Here is a 6,000-nt window from a genome sequence, read left to right as displayed (position 1 = left end):
GCTTTAAAAGAGGATATTGGACAAATTCATGGAGGAGAAGGCCATCAATGGCTATTAGCCACAATGGCTCTGCTCTGCTTCCACGGTCAGAGGCAGTAATGCTTCTGAATACCAGTTGCTGGAAGCCACAGGAGGGGACAGCACTGTTGCGCTTGGGTCCTGCATCTGGTTGGCAAAACATCTGCATCTATGAAAACAGGATGCTGGACTAGTTGGGTCACTGGCCTGATCCCACAGGCTCTAAAGTGCTCTTCTTGTCCCCATCATCCTCCCTGCTGAGTTCTACAAGGGTGAAGCTGAGACTAAGAGATAGAAGGCAGTTCCACCCCCTGGATTGGTTGCAAACAGGAAGGTAGGGAGATGGGCGCTGGTTGAGGGAAGGCAATGGTTGGTGGGGCAGTACCCCATTTGCCCTAATACACAACTTTCCACTGATTACTACCAAAGCCACACATGTGAACAAGGATTTGAGCTTAGCTGGTAAAACCAAGCTTGCTGGACTAGGAGGAGGAACCACTTGCCTCCAGGATTGGGATGTTTGCATTTAAAGGGGAAATCTACCAAAGCCACACTTTCTGAAACAATATGCAAACTGAAACACAGCCAGCCTTTGAAATTCACACACCTCCGAATTTTGCAATTCAGTTTACCAGGCCAAGTAATGTGTACCCTCCCCCCCCCCAAAAAAAAAGAAGTGTGGAAAAATGCATATATTTGTGAAAATAACATGCAAGAACTGTGTTCTACTAGGAGAAACTGTTTGCCAAAATGTGCGTGTTAGTCAAAACTGCATTCAAAAATATGTTTATTAGGAGAAATTTCATAAATCGCTGGGGAAATATGGAGAGCTGAATTTAAGATTAGGAAAATTAGAAACCTGGAAGACTAAAACTGACGGGTGTGTCCATCTTTCCTCCAGGACCAGCCTTATTATGCAGCTGTTATGCAGGGCTGCAGAGCTCCAACTTTCAGTTTCCATGTTTTTGTGTGTATATTTAAGAGTGCAGTTTTGATGTTTTTGAGCACGTCATTTTGACTTCTTGCTTTAAATAGCCATGGCTTCCCCAAAAGGATCCTGAGAACTGTAATTTGTTAAGTTCTCTGAGGGTTATTAAGACGCAACCCACCACATTTCCCTCACAAAGCTACAGTTCCCTGGGAAAAGGGATTGATTGTTAAACCACTCTGGAAATTGCAGCTCTGAGAGGTGAATAGGGGGTCTCTTCACAACTCTCAGCATCCTTAACAAACTGTGGCTCCCAGGATTCTTTCAGGGACTGCTTAAAGTGGTATGATACTCTTTAAATGTATAGTGCATATGGGACCACACACACACACACATAAGTAAAGAAGGTGGTGTAAAGGGGTTAGCCTATCAAACTAGGACAGTGCCTCTCAGTCTAGCCTACCTCATAAGGTTGATTAAATGAGGAGGGAGAGAACCATGTACACAACCCTGAGCTCCTTGGAGAAAAACGGGGATTTTAATGCAATAAATACATACCATCTTTCAATACGAATATTTCCATAGAATATGTCTCTGTGTGTATAAATATATATGATGAGAAAGGCCTTTTCTAGCTGTAATCTTGACCTCTTAACATATATCCTTCATCTAAGCATCATCTTGCCTCAGTGTCAGAGCAAAAGCACTAATAACAAGGGGGGCAGAATGGAGCTGGCAGCAAAATAGGAGATATATAGGATATCTATCTATCATCTATCTATCTATCTCTATCTATCTATCTATCTATCTATCTATCTATCTATCTATCTATCTATCTATCTATCTATCTATCTATCATCTATCTATCTATCTATCATCTATCTATCTATCTATCTATCTATCTATCATCTATCTATCTATCTATCATCCATATCTATCTATCTATCTATCTATCTATCTATCTATCTATCTATCTATCTATCTATCTATCATCTATCTATCTATCTATCTATCTATCATCTATCTATCATCTATCTATCTATCTATCTATCATCTATCTATCTATCTATCTATCTATATCTATCTATCTATCTATCTATCTATCTATCATCTATCTATCATCTATCTATATCTATCTATCTATCATCTATCTATCTATCTATCTATCATCTATCTATCTATCTATCTATCTATCTATCTATCTATCTATCTATCATCTATCTATCTATCATCTATATCTATCATCTATATATCATCTCCCTGGGAATGCAGCCCATTTATTAACATATACATGGAGACCTGACTCAATAGTCAATCTTTATCATATGACGCACACACAAATCAACATGCCTTGGTCCGTATCCTCGAGAAGAGGCAACAGCAGAGGTTGCATTTCAAAAAGCTGGGAGTGAATTTTTGAGTGGGCTGGGTTATAAGTATTTCATGAGCTGCCAGGTCACTTCTCTGGTGCACTATTAATAATTCACTCTTGCAATGCTCTATTTAGCATCTAAAATTATCCCTTCCTTTCGACAGTGCAGAACTAACAAAGCCCCGGGCCGCCTCTCCTGGCATTTCTCTGTTTTCTGCAGCCGCCTCCTTTTCATTTCCAGACTCCTCAGCTACTGTTTGGCTTAGAAAAAGCCAGGCTCGGGAGGGAGCAGAAGAGTCCCTGCAGCGAATTGACATGCCCGGTGGAAGGATGCTTTAACAATCAACAGAGCCTGTCCTTCCCTGATTCAGAGGATGGCAGGAGGAGGAGCGCGATTCATTTGGGAGCAATTGAAAAACGGGGACCAAATGGAGCCCATTGGTTGATAGTGTTTGATAGGCGAGAGTAGCCAATGGATATGAAGGGTGTTTGCTTTAATTACCTTGTTCATCACTCATTCATAGGAAGCTGCCTAATACTGAGTCAGACCAGTGGGTCTATCTAACTCGATCTTGTCAATACTGACTGGCAGTGGTTCTCTTTAGGGTGAGTCAGATGATAAGTCTCTTCCAATCCTACCTGAAGATGCCAGGGATTGAAACTGGGATGTTCTGCCATTGAGCTACAGCTCTTCCCCTAAAACCAAAGCAAGGTTCCAGTCCTCATGAGTCTGAATTAAGGACAGGTTTAATTATAAATACAGGAAGTCAGATCCTGGGGTTCATCAAGCTCAGTCCTGTCCACAAAGACTAGCAACAGCTGTCTGGGATTTCGGGAATGAAACATTTCCAACTCTACCTGGCCACACTGGAGACTCCAACCTGGGATCTTCTGAATGCAAAACAGATGTTCCGCCGCTGAGCTACAACTCAACTTCTCTGAAGAATCTGGCCTTGCTCATGTCCTCTTCCTTTCCTTCTCTCTTTCTCTCTCTCCTTCCCTCCTTTTGATGGGGAATCAGGCAGGTCTGCCATCAGACGAGTGAAGTCAACTTCACTTCTTCTTCGCAAGCATCTCTGGGTATGTTTGCAACGAGAAAAGTCTACTCTCTAACCAAGATTCCACAGTCAAACGCTGCTCACCCTGCCTATTGAAAGGGTTTCAGTGGGTAATTGAACTCTGTTATCCCAATAATCTGGAAATGCACAGGGAACTGTCCCTGGTTAAGGGACAAACAAGAAAAATGGATCCTGTGGCGCTTGAGGAGGTCAATTCCTAAACCTTCCAAGAGAAATCTCTGTAGCTGGAGCTCAGCAGCGTCTGGAGACAAAGGCTCACCCCTGCTCAGCTCCTATCGGTGACAAATCCACACCACAGACAATGGTTTCTGGGCTAATCCTTTTATAGCTGCACAACCACTAATTAAGACTCCAAAGCCAGCCTGCCTTGCCATATTGAACAATGACACTGTTCTAAAAGGCTCTTCTTGCCAGAAAGGCAAGAGAGGCCGCAGAAGTTTGGGAACTGGCTCCCTCTGGCACGCCCCCCCCCCTCATCAGTATGCTGCACAGGGCCATTTTACTTGTCAGTTTGGGTGCTGGGATGTGGGCGGCAGATGAGGAGGGTTGTTAGTAGCTTTGGTTTTCGCTGAGGCGGAAGCGTTCCCGTAAAAGAGAGGGGAAGCATTCTGGCCGCTGCTGCATTAATGGACATTAATATGAGGGACCAGGCCTAAAGGGTTTCCTGTCACAGGGAGGAGGGTGTGCATTGCACAGATTCATGGCACTCCAACTTTCACCGCACAGTTTGACTCCAGCCAACTCCAAGCAGATCCTTCTGCAGTGTCGCAGCAGTCTGCACAGTCAAGAAACAAGGCTGATTGCAGGTGGTCATTCCTGTAGCTTCTCCCTTTCATCACTGCTGGGGAAATAGTCCTCACCCACCAATGCTCCTTTATGGTATATTCTATCACCACCTGCTAGCAATACCTTCTGCATTCTGCAAAGCCCTCTCGGGGCTTGAACAAGACATTTGGGCCTGGGAAGTAACGCAGTTCTGGAGGAGAAGGTTGCCAGTTCACTCCAGAATATTAACTGTTGAGATCTGTCATGTCTGTTGCAAGGCAGAATATGGAAAGCTCACAAGTAATTAAAGGAATGGTGATATAAAAATTAAGAGGGACATAAATGGTAGGAGCTGAGTAGCAGAACTTGGCAGTTGCAGCATCTAAGTTCATAAACACATTAAGAGGCTTTTTTCTAATAACAAGGAATCCACAGTGGAAGAGTTATGGGTTTTGGGAGATCTGGTTCATGGAATCAGGAGTACTTCCAGTCTCCCCCTTGCCTAGCAGGTTTATCTGGCTGGCTGACTCTGTTCATTTTGGTTCCTCTCTGTTTCTTATTTTTTCAGTCTTAAATTCAATTCCCCACATTTCTGCGTCAGTTTGCAATTAAAAAAATCATCAGTAACTCTCTCCTAATATATCCATTGCAATTTTGCGAAATATGCATTTTTCACAAAGCAGTTTTCCTCAATATAATACCAGTTTGTGTTATTTTCATTTATAGGCATGCTTTACCCCAGTATGTACACCTTACTTGGAGGCAGAACTCCATTGCAAAATTCAAGGAAGTGCAAATTTCAAAGGAGGGATATGTTTCCATTCATGTATTGTTTCACAAAGCAGAAGTTGGATGGCTATCTGTCATGTATGCTTTAGCTGAATTTCCTGCACTACGGGGGGTTGGACAAGATGACCCCAAGGTCCCTTCCACCTCTGCAAGCTTATGATTCCATGATTTTATGTGAACTAAATCAAATTTCGTTCCCATGTCCTCTAATCAGAAGTGGATAATCACTATTAATTTCTATTCAAAATGTCCTAGAGTGCCCTTAGAGCATCACTCTGCGGCACTGGCAATATTTTAAATAGCAGTTTGCATCTGTCTGCCACCCAACAATTGGGGTGGTGGCAGTGCCAATCAGGCTGGCCAAGTCACTGGGGCTCCAGGAAGATGCATAGAGTCACTTTCAGTCAAGATGCAATGATCACCTATTCCATGATCAGCTGGGTGCCTGTGAGCCAGGGATGGGAAACAACCTTGGGCCCAGGTGCCAGATGCATCCCTCCAAGCCTACCTGGCCCTTGGTACCATCCCCAGACCACCCCATCCCCAGCTGGTCCTGCTTCCCACCCTCCTCAAGTGTTTTTGCCTGACTGCAATGAGTCCTCGAACCCTGATCAAGTTTCTTGTTCGCCTGGATGGAGGATAGGGAAGAATGCGTGTATACAAACTAGCCTGCTTTAGAAAAGCAAAATTTACATGCATTGCTCTGCCCTCGTTTACCTTTGACTCCACCTACCCCTGGCATGTGGCCCCCAGAGGGTGCCTAGAAAGGAATGTGGCCCTCCAGATGAAAATGGTTCCCAATGTCTGCTATATCCATGGGAAATGACTGCCAAGGGCACCGGGTAACTGCAGAGTATTATGCCTGAATTCGGTCTAGCAGCCAGGCTGGGCTTCATGATGAGGCAGCAGTCACCAAGACAAGACTGTAGGAAGCCGTTCAAGCATTGCTTTTGCCAGATAGGGTTTAACCCCCCGGAAAGCAGATCCCCCCTTCAGTCCTCTTGGCTGAATGTGGGATCTCAGCCTCCCCTTTTTTCACAATAACTCTC

This window comes from Podarcis melisellensis, assembly GCF_964234715.1.
Source record: "Podarcis melisellensis genome assembly, chromosome: 14".
Taxonomy (NCBI): domain Eukaryota; kingdom Metazoa; phylum Chordata; class Lepidosauria; order Squamata; family Lacertidae; genus Podarcis; species Podarcis melisellensis.
This window is presented reverse-complemented; position numbering follows the sequence as displayed.